The sequence below is a fragment of the Pseudophryne corroboree genome, chromosome 12, assembly GCF_028390025.1.
Source record: "Pseudophryne corroboree isolate aPseCor3 chromosome 12, aPseCor3.hap2, whole genome shotgun sequence".
In the NCBI taxonomy this organism is placed as follows: Eukaryota; Metazoa; Chordata; class Amphibia; order Anura; family Myobatrachidae; genus Pseudophryne; species Pseudophryne corroboree.
In genome coordinates this window covers 164,229,870-164,247,382 of record NC_086455.1, presented here as the reverse complement: position 1 = coordinate 164,247,382, position 17,513 = coordinate 164,229,870, and the positions used below count along the sequence as shown (strand labels likewise).

Here is a 17,513-nt window from a genome sequence, read left to right as displayed (position 1 = left end):
TAACCAAATTCATTAATTGAAAAAAAAAAAAATTAGCCCGTTAAGTGGTTAAGACTCATTAGCAATTAATGAGTACAATTGCCTGACATTTCTTGCAGCACACCTCTTGGTAAATAAACAGAAAGAGGTGTACTACAAGAAAATGGCTGCTGCTCTCTGACCAATGTTTCCTCAGGATAACTGGCCAGTGAGATTGTCCTGTACGTAGAACATCATAGAGAGATTCTGCTTTAGAAGTACATTGCATTCAGTATATTCCTATTATTTATATTGCCTAATCCCCCCAAATCTCTGTAAGACTTCCAGTATATTATGAGAGTTGCAATGTCTCTCCTGAAACTATCAGAAGGTGCAGCGACTGCACTCACATGATGCAATGTCCTGGACTTCTCCAAGCTCTGCCGTTACAGTGCGCATGACTGAATAATCATTGGAGAAGAGAGAGTATTGGGATGCAATGAGGGGAGGAGTGGTGGGAGCACAATCTTATTCACATTACACCACACGAAGTGCCCCTGATTCCTATTACTCCACCTATAGTGCCCCTTATTCACATTAAAACACACATAGAGCTTGATGCATATTACTCTACATAGTAGTGCCCCTTATTCACATTACGTCACACAGTAGTGCTCCTTAATCACGTTATGTCACACAGTAGTGCCCCTTACATATGTTATGCTACACAGTAGTACCCCTTATGCACAATGCCTACAGTAGTGCCCCTTACACATAAAGCCCACAGTAGTAGGGCCACACATAATATCCACAGTAGTATTGCCCCTTACACATAATGCCCACAGTATTTGTTGCTACAAATAAAGCGCACAGCAGTAGGGCCACACATAACGCCCACAGTTGTAGTGCCACACATAAAGTCGACAGTAGTAGGGCCACACATAATGCCCACAGTAGTAGTGCCACACATAATGCCCACGGCAGTAGTGCCCCTTACACATAACATGTCCACAGGAGGGGAGAGAGAGGGGAGTGTGGTACTTAGAGAGGAAGAGCTGCCGCTTCAAGCTGCCAGCGCCGCTGTCACAGGTGCAGCTGGCAGGAGTGGAAGGAGAGAGGGACTCGGAAGGACCTGACACAGGGAGCTGTGCTTCACGCTGCCAGCGCCGCTGCCTGTCATCCAGTTTGACAGGTGCAGAGGCAACCAGCAGAAACAGCAGCAGGGTAGCAGAGCGGGGAGAGCGCCTCTTCAGCCCGGCGCCTCCCTGCTTGGCAGACCCTTGCTGAGGGGGTAGAACCGGCTCTCTGCAGAGGACTCCCGGATCCTAACCATGGAAGCCCTTCTATCGCAAAGAGCAGCTCTTATCGGGAGAGCTGTCCTTTGTGATGTTCACATTTCTAGGCACATACCGGAGTTATTAACGCTGGTATGTACCCGATAAGTGGCTGCATGTATCGTATCGCGGATGCTATGTGTAGTACATCCCACCCAGGGAGAGAGAAATGGAGGTAAGGGACCGGGAGAGTTAGGGGTGGTGGGAAATGAGGTTAGGTAGAGGTGAAGAGAGCTGGGGGGAGAGAGTGTAATATATGCAAAGGGGAAGATAGGCGAGGGTGGTGTTTGAGGATATGTGGGTGAGGGGCAGAGATTAAGAGCGGGGAAAGAGAGTGAGAGTGGATGAGGAGTGGTGTGTGTTCCATCTGGTGGTGTTGGACATACCTCTGCCCATTATTATATAGGCCCATGGGTGGAGTTAGATATTCCTCTTATGAGGAGCACGACACGATCAGTGCCGAGCCATTCCATGTAGAATCTCGCTGAAGTGATAAGTGTGAGAGTATGGTCAGCCAGCACCTTGGTAACAGGAGGCCATTATACTGTTATAATACCTCCCGCTACCACCGAAAATGTTGCCATTCTTCCTCTTTAATGCTGTCCTTCTGGTTCCTAGAACTAATGCTACAGTATGTAAATGTGCAAGACAAATGAAAAGCTTCAATTGCTGTTTTGTGTGGGATTGCCATGAAAGGGGCCGTTAACATGAGTGGAATTCTTGTTGTGCTTGGGTCTGGAGACAGCAGAGAGGAGACTTTGTTCCCAGAAACGCTGCTTCGCAAGACATAAATACAGTCAATACCCAAAGCTATCTCCATCCGAGCTGCACACAGTGTTCAATACCTGGGCATATAAAGTTGTTTTATAACTCTGCGTTATTTGGGTATATAAATAGCTCATCACCGTCACCACCATCAGTTGTTTTTTAAAGGGCCATAAAATTCAGTCGACAGTCCCTATAACAAATGGGTCACAAATACAAATCCTACCCAGGAACGGAACAAGGACATTTGATGGGGAAGGTGCAGACATAGGACAGACGGTAGACAGGGTCCTGCCGGTGGGAGGGAGCTATCACATACAGATGTGTCCTTTTATACCAGCTTTTATAAGCGAATGGGCCGCACCAAGAGGAGTAGCGTACCACGAGTTTATTTACATTTTGCCACAGTGTATGAGCACATCTGTGATATGGCATACAGCAAGTTATCAAGATGAATTTATTATACTTGTTATATACAGAGCATTTATAGGTTTTAAAACTCTTGATATTTGTCTCGGTTAACTTTTTGTGAGCCAAAGTTCTGCTTTTCTGATTGGCTGAGGTCGGTCTAGCCTTGTGTATAAGTGGCTCCTCTGATTGGTTACAGATTAGTCTAGGCCCCTAAGTCACTTACACATATACATTGAGTGCAGTGTTCCTAGAAGCTGGTGGCACATTATTTCTCTTCCTTTGGCACCAGTAGGATGTTTGATCCATTGGCACATCATTTTTCGAACAACTTCTCCAGACGTTTATGAATTTGAGATTGATTAAAAAAAAGAAAGAAAGAATTGGGCGATATGCAACAAAGCTGAATTGGTTTAATCATGTTCACACTTTAGGTTCTTCCACCATCAATTGTCGGTGGTTTCTAGTTGCACCATCATCCATAGTTAAGCATACGCAGATCGCAGCCACTACCAGACCTCAGCCACTGATGTGTACCATTGGTGTTCTCCATAGGTGGTAAGGCCATCTAACGTCACCATCAGGACAATGAAGATTGCTGGTCAATGGTCAACCCTACTATGAGGAGCCAGTTCACACCTGGGCAATGGGTTAGACAATAATTTGAATGGCAAATGGGATCCGCACGTTGCGAGTATAGAAAGCCAACTGTAAACTGAAGATGACACATCTCAAAACTCCTCATCTAGTTCCCATTTACCCCCAGAATTCAGTCCAAGCTTCTCATCTTCACTTTCACAAACATCTCCGACTTCTCCTCTTCATATATCACTGACCTGGCCACGAAATACACCCGCTCATCCTAGATTAGCCTCCAGCCTGTACCTCGTCTCCTCTCTGATACCCACTCTCAGTGTCACAACTGCTCCCTACCCATGGAACTCCCTACACTGCTTGACCTCAAAGTGGCTTAAATTGAATTCTCTCCCCCAACTTTCACGGCCTCCATCTCCTCCCCTATCTGATACTACACTCCCTGTGTTTCACCAGCCAGATTCCCATGTCCAGCAGGTACAGCAACCAACCCGCAGTAAGGTTTTATAGGCTCAGTAACATTAATGAAACCAAACATCTGATTGGCTGCTTTGGCATACACGGTTCAATCTACCATGCTGTTAATCACACATCGTTGTATGTTATTGCAGCCCTGGGGTTATGCTGTATTGGGAAGGAGGGGGTGATTAATGCTGCTTTATGCTGCATTACCTAGGCCATCGCTTGCCACATGTAAGTAGCCACCTACCTACATGGCTATACGAGAATAAATCAGGTTCACATTGAATTTGATTCTATTTACAGTATGTATTTCTCTTACATCATGTTCCATATGTAGTCTGATTGGAATGCCAGGCACTGAGACTGGCTCACATGATATGAGGAGACTGTCCCTTAAGCTGGGGAACTAAGTATGTCACCCCCCCCTACTTGGAAAAATTCTTGTGGACACCCAATGGTCAGAAGAGAGGGGATGATTCAGCTTAAGTACTGAGCAGAGGGTCTCACCCCGCCTTCTCGTTGCAGTGAAGAATTGCAGGCATGCACATGGAATTATGCTGGTAATACTGTCAGGGAGGGGGGGGGGGGTCTGCCGACGGTTGTCAGACGCTCACAGCTGGAAGCTGCTGTCAGGAATTGTCTGTGAAATGAGACATTTAAATACACTTTAGTAAAAATGTTTTACACATCTATATGTGTGTGTGTGTGTGTGTATATATATATATATATATATGTATCTATATATATATATATATATATATATATATATATTTATGGGTGTGGATCATTAGATCGACAATGTCTAGGTCGGCATGTTTAGGTTGACCACTATAGGTCGACAGTCACTAGGTCTACAGGGTTTGAAGGTCGACAGGGTTTATAGGTCGACATGTTCCAGGTCGACAGGTCAAAAGGTCGACATGAGTTTTTCATGGTTTTTTTTGTGTCGTTTTCTCCGTACAGTGACCGGGAAGCCCAATTAGTGCTTCCCGGTCGCTTTGCTCGCCATGCTTCGGGCAATGTGCCTCTCTCCACTACCACTTTGCTCGGCACAGGTTACCGTTCCAATCGTAGTCCACGTGGATCGTTAAGTATGAAAAAGTTCAAAAAAAGAAAAAAATTTGTGAAAAACTCATGTCGACCTTTTCACCTGTCGACCTGGAGCATGTCGACCTACAAACCCTGTCGACCTTGAAAACATGTTGACCTAGTGACTGTCGACCTTTAGTGGTCGACCTAAACATTGTCGACCTAGACACTGTCGGTCTTCAGACCGGATCCTATATATATATATATATATATATATATATATATATATATATATATATATATATATATATATATATATATATATATATATATACATACACACACATGTTGTTCTTGACAAGCCAAATTTGTTCCCAGTTGCACACTGCAGAATATGCTGCTGCTATGTAAGTAACTGTTAATAAGTATAAATATTTATTTGATGTATTTGCAGGGTTCTGCTCTGTGCGCAGCCTCATGGCCAAGTGATCTAGCGACGCATGAGATGTAAAAGTATGTAAGTAACAATAACACAAACAATAAACATCATGACCAACGTATTTATGGAAAAGGAGTATAATACCTGCATTGTGTCCCCTAATTAATGCTTGCACAATACAGAGAGACAAACAAGAGGCTGTGACACTGATGTTAGGACCTCTCAGATCACATACATTGTTATTTTTCAAAAATGCAGATTTGGATTTTGCTTTTTTGTACAGTCTGTTTCTTTTCAATAAAGAATATTAAAAGTAAAAAAAAAAGAGGAAAAAAAAAACCCAGCCCTGCTTTCAGAGCAGAGAGGTGGGAGGAAGAGAGGGAGCTGGCAGAGGGGAGAGAGGGGAGGGGGGTTTGGGAGAGGGGAGGGAGGGTCTGTGTAGGATTCAGGGAGTGTTTGGATTGTGCTCTCAGTCATGCAACAGGGCTCTGAGACATTGCTGTACTACAGGGACTGACACACTCAGGACTCTACAACTTTTATTACATTGTATCTGCACTGGGATTACATAGGATTATACCCCAGGGTCTGGCAATGCAAGCTGCATGGAGTAAAGTAAGTGGGCATCCCTTGTGTAACTCTGCCTTCCATGCACTGTGTGTTGTGTCTGCACTCTCTATGGGGCTAGGTACATGTATTGTGGCATGGCCACTCACCATTCGGCTGAGCATATTATCCCTTTAACCTGGGACACTGATGAATTATACAGGTTCTGGGGCTGGCTGATGTCATTGCTGCATTTCACCTGGTTTTAAGCAGCCCCAGAACCTGTGTAATCCATGTGTGTCCCAGGTTAAAGGGATAATATGGTCACTCTAGTCCAGTGTTTCCCAACCTCGGTCCTCAAGGCACACTAACAGTCCTGGTTTTAGTGATATCCAGGCTTGAACACAGGTGACTTAATTAGTACCTCAGTTCTTTTGATTTAACCATCTGTGCTGAAGCCTGGATATCACTAAAACCTGCACTGTTGGTGTGCCTTGAGGACCGCGGTTGGGAATGCCTGCTCTAGTCTGTACAGTACCCCCAGTGATTACTGTGCTGTGATTCTCTACAAGATCAGAGAGGCTTGTAGTAGTCACAAGTTGTGTCTGAGGGTCCCAGGCTGTATATGTCTGAGAGGCGTCTGATATAATTAGGGGGATAAGTTACTCTGATGACTTGGCATCCCTCACCGCCTGTTATACAGCGTCTTGGCACTACAGGAATGGCATTTGGCAGCGTGGGGCTGTTTATAACTCCAGCCTGCATATATCAATGCTGTAACCGGTCGCACAATCCCAGCTAAGACGCCTGTGACAGTCAGACCTGATAGTCATTCCTTTAGGGGGGCTGTGTTAGGGAATTGGAGGGTTTGGCACATGAGTAACATCTCACTGGCCAAAGCGGTTAAAATCCAGTGTTCGGGGGGTTTGAGGAGGGGGGTGTTGTTTATTTTCCACCAAAACCGTCCCTGGGTAATTATCCTGCGGCTGAGCTTGTACATATTTTGCTTTTGGTAATTACAGGATTGCTTTGGTTTATTGTTGCAGTGTGTAGTATTCCAAAATATACATGAGCGAGCGGGAACTGAATAAACATTGTTATAACGCAGAATTGAATTTCAAATGTGATCGTCAGAAATGACAAAATGGATTTTATATATATATTTACTAAGCCTCGGATGGAGATAAAGTACCAGCCAATCAGCTCCTAACTGTCATTTTTCCAAACACAGGACATGACAGTCCTGGTTGGCTGATACTTTATCTCCATCCAAGGCTTAGTACATAGGGGGGTAATTCAGACCCGATCGCAGCAGCAAATTTGTAATGGCCAAAACCATGTGCACTGCAGGTGGGGCAGATATAACATGTGCAGAGACTGCTAACAAATTTGCTGCTACAATCAGATCTGAATTACCCCCATAGACCACTATATTCCAGTGAAAATGTGCACTTTCCAGACACTCTGGGAGATACATCTGTAGATCTGTATATAAAATCCGCAATCTCAGGACTATCGAAAGTATGGCATAACCAGGCATCACTGGCATCACCCACAATTGAATAGTCCCCATGGTGTTTAACATGGCGCTGAATTCTCCCCAAAGTGTGGCACCATTTTTCTTCTTTTTTTTCCCAGAACTCTGTATTATTTTCTGTAATTGATTTTGGGAGGAAATAGTGAGTTAATGACTGGTGACTTGTTCTGTAATGATTTGCAGACGGCAACGGAATATTTCCTAAGGTTTTACTGTACGAGGCTGGCTATCACCTTCCTTGATGGAGAGATCTCTGGAGGAGGAAATGTCATATACCTGCCGAGCATCCAAATCTAATATGTCACATATGCTATTTATAGCACGCAAGCATGAGTATAAGCACAAGGGGGGGATTGATCAGATCTTGGAGAGAGATAAAGTACCAACCAACACAGGCTGTAACATGGCAGTTAGGAGCTGATTGGTTGGTAGTGTAGCTCTCTGCACTTTATCACTATCCAAGGCTTAACAGATCTGCCCCTATCTCTCTCCAAGATTTGATAAATCTCATCAAGGTATTTTTTTTGTTACAGTATATTTTTATATCCATCATCACTGATACAGCAACTAAAGGATATTCCGATTGTCATGGAGGAAAGGGAAGGAATCAGCCGGGACTGACACACAAACTGTCGAGCGTAGAGATTCTACAAAAGTGGCTAATTCAGCTTTACCCTTTAATTTAATTCCTGGAGGTAATTGATCTGGTTTGGAGAGATCACAGGGCTGTGCGTCAGGCACAGGTCACACTAAGGACAACTGTCCCTTTCTAAGGAGAACTTTTCTGGTTTGGAGATTTCCACATGTGCAAGAGTTGAAAGTTTGGAGGGGGGGGGGGGGGGTGGCAGTTGGAGCGGGCACATCACTTTGTGTTCAATTTTATTTATTTTTGTCATTAAGGTTTGGGGTACAGATTCCAAGCCCTTCCCCGTTTCCTGTCTGCTTTCTGCCTGTTCTTTAGCACCAACGCCGTCGTCTCTTGTGGGTCTGTTATATACATCAATGTGGCACTAGCTTGAAAAGGCATGCTTAGACTTGCAGTTCCCCAGCAGCTCAAGCGCCACAGGCTATGCAGCTCTGATATAACCTATAGGGGGATATTTAATTGGCCGCAAAAATTCAGTAGTTTACTGCGATTAACGGGCTTTTGGCCAGTATGTGATCCTCCTGTTTTGTGACCAATCCAACTGCAAATGTGAAAACGGGATTCACGCAATAATTCTTGCTGCAAAACCACAGAAAAGTGTATTGGAAAATGGGGAAATCTGGCTGTAGCTGTAAAAAGGCAAAATAATATAGGATAACAGTATAGAAGTGGTCATAAGAAAAGTATTTGGGGTTCTTAAATAGAGTCAAATAGCTGTTATATGCTTCTTTAAAAAAAAAAAAAAAAGGATAGAAATCAAGTGATTTTCCGCAAAATAAGTGCTCAAATTAAATAGGGGGTGCATAACAATAGGTTGGGCTTTTTCAGACACTTTAAAAACACTTGTCCCACTCACAAAGCACCCTAATATACCTGTCCCATACCTTGCACCCCAATTTCCATAAATGTGCACTTTTTCACCACAAGAAAAGACATGTCATTATTGGCCAATTAAAAATGATTAAAAACTTCTAACTGCCTAATTAGTAATTAAGGAGGGGGGGGGGGGGGGGGGGTTCGTAGGGGTTGTGAACCAAATCAAAACCTGCTTACCTTTTTAATATAAGGATTTCTTCCAACTTTTCTGCTCAGAAGTGGTGAAAAGAAATTTGCTCTAAAACCTTTTGGAAATTTATCACCTGCAAATAATTGAATAGCTCCATTCTTGTGAATCGCGGTAAAAGGTGACCCTTATTTTTGTAATGAAAACTTAGGTGGTACTTCAGTTCTTGTTGTATACGAAGGTAACTTTGCCAAGAATTACAATATTGGAGCATGGCTGATTTCCCGCAGCATCTCATGTTGTGAGATGTCACATTGTGCCCAGATAAGAGCAGTAAAATTAGATTATTCCTGTGCTGGAACAGTATGAACCAATATTTAAGATAATGTCACCAATCAGTTCTCTAGGAGTCGGCGACAGTCACCTCGTGCCTCATTGAGGTCAGTGACTCCCTGTATGTTACATTATATTGGTGTAGGTTACACTGATGGCTGAGTATAAATAGTAGTAGTGCGGCGCACATCATCACTTCAGGCCTGAGTCACACGGCTCGCTGTTACTGGACGCAGGCGGCGAGATTTAGCATACGGCGCAGATGCTGCCATTTTTGCCTATGTCAGTTCTATTCTGAGTTGCCCGGATCTGTCTTTCCATGATATCTGGCATTTTGGGGCTTGCTGAAAACCGCCCTGACTTGTGCGAGTGTTCCGTGCGTGCATCTAGATCACCGTGCAATTCTGAGCCGTACTTACGGGCAAGGGAAGCCTGTATCTGACGGATCTCTTGCACCCAGCGTGGGCCAAGTACATGCGTTGCTCCTAACAAAAATGGTTGCGGTGGCTGGGGTGTAATCAACAGGCGGCAGGGCTTTCCGCTTGCAAGCGAATGGGCCCCTGCATTAGCAGAAGGTAGGACATCAGGCCTCTGCCCACAACTAAAGCCACTCTACGTCCCACTTCGTGCCTTAATATAGAATCCAAATAGCGCACCCCTACCCGTAATCTGCAAATGAGAGCGTGCAGAGACAATGGGGGTAATTCAGTCCTGATCGCTAGGCTACGTTTTCGCACAGCGGGCGATCAGATCCGAACTACGCATACGTATGCACTGCGCCGGCGGGTCACACGGCTGCAACGGGGATCGTCGGTCAGCTACGGGATTGTGCGAAGGATCAATTCGCACGGGCATTCGCAAGAAGATTGACAGGAAGAAGGCGTTTGTGGGTGGCAACTGACCGGTTTCAGGGAGTGTGTGGAAAAACGCAGGCGGGATCAAGCGTTTTCAGCGAGGGTGTCTGACGTCAGATCCAGTCCTGAACGGCTTGATGTGATCGCAGCGGCTGAGTGAGTCCTGGGCTGCGCAGGGAGTGCACAAAATCAGTTTGTACAGCTCTGCTACACATGCGTTCCCACACTTGCACAGCGAAAATACACTCCCCCTGTAAACGGCGACTATCTGATCGCAGGACAGCAAAAATCGCTGCCCAGCGATCGGGTCTGAATTACCCCCAGTGTTTATTGTTGAGCAAAGCGCGGTCCTTTACCGCTGCCAGAAGCGCATTTTTCTAATACCTTTAATGGATGTTGCAACGAGCGGTTTTGTTGCCATGTGGAAATCCGCTGAAGGTAATTTTCTTCTTACGTTCTGCAAATAAAAGCCGCAGTTACTTCCTTCATATAAAATGTTTTAGTCTAAACATTGCTTGGCATACGGCTTGTTCTCAATAAACTTGTATATCCGTCGTACCTTTTTTCTTTTATTTAATACGTAGCTCACAATTGGCAGGAAGTCTCGTTCCAGGGGAACAGATCTCCAGTAAAGTGCTGGCACGAGTCAGACTGTATAATGATACAGATGTGGGAGACTTTGCCACAATCCCTCTCTTATGCTGAATTTTTGTGTTTGCCTGTTAGGAATACCTGAGCTGGCATTTGTGGCTTGTTGTGTTCTGCGTTTCCATGTAATGGTTATTGCATGAATGGTTGAATTTAGCCACAGGGTGAAGTTTGCCGGATTACTAAACGCTGAGAATCCTATTTCACTGCGTAAGAATGTCACTCATTTCCTCCCAGGACGTCGCTGCTTAAGTGCATTAAATCCAAACCGAATGTTTTCATTTTGTACATCTGGGAAACTGAAATGTTTTTGCAAACTTGAATGACTTTGTGACTTGTTCATTTGAAAAAACAAACGAAAAACCCCCCACGTTTGGGGATTTTTAATAGAGATCGTCCCATACCAGGGCTATGGGAACAGTACAGAAATAGGTAAACTCTACTCTATGGGTCGATTCAATTCACTGACAGTTGAATAGCGCCGGGAATTAGCTCCCGGCACTATTCAATACAGCGACAAGTGACCCTCAATTGTCGGGAATTCTTCTCTCACCCCCGGGGGATGAGAGAAGAAATCCGACAAAAGTGCTGCCGCGCGGCCGGTGCGAGGCTTATTCTGTCAGGAATCAGCATTGCGGCGGGGAGTTAAGTCGGAGAATGCCTGTTCTCCAGACAGTTCAACCTGTTAAGTCCGGGAGAACGGGCCTTCGCCGACTTAACTTGAGCTGAATTGAATAGCGATAGGAGCTAACTCCCGGCGCTATTCAACTGTCGGTGAATGGAATCGACCCCTATAGGTTGGTTTTGGGACAATCCTAAATTGCTGATTTGGATTCACTCGTTAATATAATTTTGAATCTAAACTAAAAATTTGCATGGGATGTAGTGGGAACGGGAGGAGGCGGAGCTTGACAACTTTGGCTAACAACTGTTGTCAAACTATAGCACCCAGTCATTAACTCACTAGTAGTAATCATGGGCGCTGTAGTTCAGTAATTGTCTTTTTCATGTTGCAGGCTTGCTTGGTAAGCACGGGTCACTCAACAATGGGGGTCATTCCAAGTTGATCGCTAGCTGCTGTTGTTCGCAGCGCAGTGATCAGGCTAAAAATCAGCATTTCTGCGTATGCACCGCATTGCGCTCGCGTGACGTACGGGTACAAAGGCCTTTGTGGTTTTGCACAGGTTCTAGCGACGTTTTAATTCGCACTGGCGGCCGCAAGAAAATTGACAGGAAAGGGGCGTTTCTGGGTGGTAACTGACCATTTTCAGGGAGTGCTTAGAAAAACGCAGGCGTGCCAGGGAAAACGCAGGCGTGGCTGGACGAACGCTGGGCGGGTGTGTGACGTCAAAAGCCAACCCTCTAACGTTAGAATCATCGCACACAAAGAGTAACTACAGGGCTGGTCTTGTATTGCACAAAATGTTTTTGCAGGCGCTCTGCTGCACAGGCGTTCGCACTTCTGCAAAGCGAAAATACACTCCCCGGTGGGCGGCGACAATGCGTTTGCACGGCTGCTAACAACTGCTAGCGAACGAACAACTCAGAATGACCACCATTATCTGGATAAGTTGATAAGAGTAATGATCTATACTAAATTGCCCCCTCCTTATGTTAAGTATACTCTGGGTTCAGCTGCTTCATTCATCCATCACTCTCCTATTAAAATAATAAGTAAAAGTGCCCATTGCATGGACCGGTTTATCCATATAGTTTCTGCTCAATTGTTGGATCCAAGAAATATGGTGGGTTGATAATTACACGATACTATCAGGTGGGGGATGGGGCGAGGGAATGTTTGCATTTCCCATCAGTCTCGTTTGGCGTCCGATTAATCCTGATATCAGACGTTGCCCACTTTGAGCTCTATGGGGTCGATTCTATTCGGCAACTAATGAATAGCGCCGGGAATTAGCTCCCGACGCTATTCAATTCAGCAACTAATTACCTGCAATTTTTGGGAATTCTTCTCTCATCCCCGGGGGATGAGAAGAGAAACCCGACAAAAGTGCTGCCTCGCGGCCGGCGCGAGGCTGATTCTGTCGGGAATCAGCCTCGCGCCGGGGAGTTAAGTCGGAGAATGCCGGTTCTCCCGACAATTCAACCTGTTTTGTCAGCGAGAACGGGCCATCGCCGAAGTAACTAGTTGCTGAATTGAATAGCGTCGGGAGCTAATTCCCGGCGCTATTCATTAATTGCCGAATAGAATCGACCCCTTTGACCAGATTTGTGGCCATTTTGGTGAAAAAGGACCTAGTGGTCTTTCTCGGTAGCTGTGTAAGGGGGATCAAAGAGGATATGTTTTTAATTGAGGTGTCAAGGTTGACAGGACGGTATTTCATCATTTTGCCTGTGTATTAAACATCAATAGTGAAACTTCTACCCTCCAATTCTTCATTATTTTGGTTATGTGTGTTGCCTTTATAGTATATCTTCCATATTCAGCTTGTGTTTGGCCTTTCGGAGAGCAAGCTGAGGACAGTAAGTTACAGCTTCCTTAAATCAAAGAGGGTGAAATAACTGTTAGGTGACATGTTCATGAATGAAAGAGACTTTTTAACGATAGAGGAGAAAGGCAGGAAGTCCGGAAAACGTACCCTGTTGTGTCTGCCGCCAGCCCTGTGGTCAGAGAGAGGTCTTCAGGGCACCAGAGGAGAACAAAGATATTATCCAGTATGCTGTCATCGCTTAGCCCCATTGTTCAGGTGTCAACGTTGCATTCTGCTTCTTCCATTCATTTTATTATTATCTCCTGTTTTTGCAGTACGTAGCCCATGGCTGGGCAAACCCCAGGAGCTAGGTGGCTAAAACACCTTCTGGAAGTCTGTTCTATTGTGTTCACTGGATGGAACATCTCCCTGGTTCCTTAGGGGATCTTGGTGACTGCTAGATATACCTGACTTATATTGTTCACCCAATCTCTATCTCTGTCTCTGTGTCAAAAAACTAGATTGTGTCATAATTATTTTTTATCTATAAGAACACATTGCCCCCCCTCCCCCACCACCATCACCATCACCACCACATTGGCATAGTTGCCAAAAGAGCTTGCAATTTAATTCCAGGTGAGCCATTTGCTGAGGCTGACGATTCGGTTCCTTTAAGCCTGTTTATCTGTACAATTTTACAAGCACAAATACCCAACAGGACAGTATAAGCCATGTGTTCTGCTGAATATAGAAGCCAGGGTTGGATACGGGATGTATCTGTGTAACTGACACGGAAGAAAAGTGTTTTAAACGCAGTAAGCTAATGTTTAGCCTGAGGGGCTCTTTCTGTGATTAACAAAGCAACTATTGCTGTGTCACATGTTCTGCAACTGCATGGAGCCTGGTGACTTGCGCCATAATGCTCGGTGATATAATGTGTCATTATAGGTTAATGTGCAGCCTACTCAATATTATAGGTCACCGATGACTTCTAATATCCGTTTTCTAAGCAAAACACAAGGTTTCTTAATTACGAGGCCCATTTATCAACATGTTTTAGCTATTTAAAACTCTTTGCTTATGATGAATGGTGCTCCGGCCAATCAGCTCCCAGTTGTCATTTTTCAAGCACATGACAGGAGCTGATTGGCTGCAGACCATTTATCATATGCAACAAGTTTTAAATAGCTAAAACTCATTGATAAATGTCCCCTACATCAGAACTTCCTATAGATAACAGATATTATGCACAAAAGACATTGTCAACAGCGTCGACAATACAGCAGTGTTGACATGCTGAATGTTGACATTGTGAACTCAATGCCATAATTTACAATCAAGTTGACATTCTCATTTTAACCTAATGTGTGTTGACATAATGTACTACACACAAAACAGGTGCATATACTACTGTTCTCTCCTGGTGTAACCCAGGTGCATATATTACTGCTCTCTTCTGGTGTAACCCAGGCGCATATAGTACTGCTCTCTCCCCGTGTAACCCAGGCACATATACTACTGATCTCTCCTGGTGTAACCCAGGCACATATACTACTGCGCTCTCCTGGTGTAACCCAGGCGCATATACTACTGTTCTCTCCTGGTGTAACCCAGGCACATATACTACTGCTCTCTCCTGGTGTAACCCAGACACATATACTACTGCTCTCTCCCCGTGTAACCCAGGCACATATACTACTGCTCTCTCCCCGTGTAACCCAGGCACATATACTACTGTTCTCTCCTGGAGTAACCCAGGCACATATACTACTGATCTCTCCTGGTGTAAACCCAGGCACATATACTACTGCGCTCTCCTGGTGTAACCCAGGCACATATACTACTGTTCTCTCCCGATGTAACCCAGGCGCATATACTACTGTTCTCTCCTGGAGTAACCCAGGCACATATACTACTGATCTCTCCTGGTGTAAACCCAGGCACATATACTACTGCTCTCTCCCCGTGTAACCCAGGCACATATACTACTGTTCTCTCCTGGAGTAACCCAGGCACATATACTACTGATCTCTCCTGGTGTAAACCCAGGCACATATACTACTGCGCTCTCCTGGTGTAACCCAGGCACATATACTACTGCTCTCTCCTGGTGTAACCCAGGCACATATACTACTGTTCTCTCCCGGTGTAACCCAGGCGCATATACTTCTGTTCTCTCCTGGTGTAACCCAGGCGCATATAGTACTGCTCTCTCCCGGTGTAACCCAGGCGCATATAGTACTGCTCTCTCCCCGTGTAACCCAGGCACATATACTACTGATCTCTCCTGGTGTAACCCAGGCACATACACTACTGCTCTCTCCCGGTGTAACCCAGGCGCATATACTACTGCTCTCTCCCGGTGTAACCCAGGCACATATACTACTGTTCTCTCCCGATGTAACCCAGGCGCATATACTTCTGTTCTCTCCTGGTGTAACCCAGGCGCATATAGTACTGCTCTCTCCCGGTGTAACCCAGGCGCAAATAGTACTGCTCTCTCCCCGTGTAAACCAGGCACATATACTACTGATCTCTCCTGGTGTAAACAGAGGCACATATACTACTGTTCTCTCCCGGTGTAACCCAGGCGCATATACTACTGTTCTCTCCCGGTGTAACCCAGGCGCATATACTACTGTTCTGTCCTGGTGTAACCCAGGCACATATACTACTGCTCTCTCCTGGTGTAACCCAGACACATATACTACCGCTCCCTCCCGGTGTAACCCAGACACATATACTACTGCTCTCTCCCAGTGTAACCCAGACACATATACTACTGTTCTCTCCCGGTGTAACCCAGGCGCATATACTTCTGTTCTCTCCTGGTGTAACCCAGGCGCATATACTACTGTTCTGTCCTGGTGTAACCCAGGCACATATACTACTGCTCTCTCCTGGTGTAACCCAGACACATATACTACCGCTCCCTCCCGGTGTAACCCAGACACATATACTACTGCTCTCTCCCAGTGTAACCAGGGGCGTCGGAATGGGGGGGGGCAAGGGGGCAGCTCGCTCCCCCCAAACATGAGAGAGGCGCCATCCATTCCCTGCCTGTGTAAGCCACCGCTGCCGCCGCCGGCTGCAGAGGAGCCGCTGTGTAGTGTTACTGCTTCTACTATAGTGCGCAGTGCGTGCAGCGGCAAAGACGGCCCTAGGCAATAAAGGCAAATGCGGCGTACGGGAACTGGGCGGGCGCCGCCGCGCGCACGGGGAGGGGAGGAGAGGAAGAATCAGTGATCTCACCTTATCACCAGCAGCTGGGGGCGGAACGGGGAGCCGTGAGTGCGTGACTGAGAGTGGGGGCGGGTTCTAGCTGTGTGCACTGCTGCCTGTTCCCTCTCTTTCTCCTGCCGCTCAATCACAATCTGAGGTGAGCAACCTGCCTCAGCATATCCTCACTGTAGCTGAAACCTGTGTATGTGTGTAAGTCAGTGTGTGTCTCATGTTATATACCCTACCAGGCTCTAATGTACTTGTAACCAGGTCCCCCCCACCCAGGCCCCAAGTATGTGTGTCCCCATGTCCCTCATTGGCCCCACTATGTGTGTCCCCATACCCCTCACCCGTCCCCACTATGTGTGTCCCCATATCCCTCACCCGGCCCCACTATGTGTGTCCCCATAACCCTCACCCGTCCCCACTATGTGTGTCCCCATATCCCTCACCCGGCCCCACTATGTGTGTCCCCATATCCCTCACCCAGCCCCCAGTATGTGTAACAAGGGCACGCAGTCTGCCGCAATGTGTAACAAGGGCACACTGTCTGCCGCAATGTATAACAAGGGCACGCTGTCTGCCGTAATGTGTAAAAAGTGCACGCTGTCTGCCGTAATGTGTAAAAAGGGGACGCTGTCTGCCGTAATGTGTAAAAAGAGGAATCTGTCCGCTGTAAGGTGTAAAAGGGTCTCTACCTGGTGTAGTGGTGCTACTGTGCGGCGTAATTTGAATAATGGAGACTACTGTGCACCGTATTATGAATTGGTATTATTTTGTGGCCATACCCCTTCCCCACGAAGCCACGCCACTATGTATTTTTGCACGCGCCTACGGCGCGCACTGCCCCTGTTTTGCATGGAGGGGTGGGGCTCCGATGCTGTTTCTTGCACACAGTGCTAAAATGTCTAGTTACGGCACTGTTGCTAGGTATCCATCTCTCTGGCCCTGAGCAGGTCCCCCTCACCAGATCCTCTCCAGGGGGCCCAAAGCATTTTGTCGCACCTGGGCCCACCGCTCGCTATTTCCGCCACTGCACCCGGCCCCACTATGTGTCCCCCCATGTCCCTCACCCGGCCCCCAGGATGAGTGTCCCCATATCCCTCACCCGGCCCCACTATGTGTGTCCCCATATCCCTCACCCGTCCCCCAGTATGTGTGTTCCCATGTCCCTAAACCAGCCCCCAGGTTGTGTCCCCCCATATCCCTCACCCGGCCCCCCAGGATGTGTGTCCCCATGTCCCTCACCCGGCCCCCCAGGATGTGTGTCCCCATGTCCCTCACCGGGCCCCCAGGATGTGTGTCC

General features: G+C 46.3%; 1 protein-coding gene across 3 annotated transcripts in view; it reads left to right on the top strand.

The window, feature by feature from the left end:
- Positions 1 to 17,513, top strand: part of FRMD6 (FERM domain containing 6) — a 325,186-nt gene that overhangs the window by 112,776 nt on the left and 194,897 nt on the right. For 2 of the 3 annotated variants that reach the window (XR_010190521.1, XM_063948408.1), the window contains exon 1: positions 5,438 to 5,604. The gene's annotated coding sequence lies outside the window, so the exon portion shown is untranslated. Of the gene's footprint in view, positions 1 to 5,004; positions 5,068 to 5,437; positions 5,605 to 17,513 lie in introns of those variants that run through there. The other variant, XM_063948409.1, reaches the window with a different exon arrangement.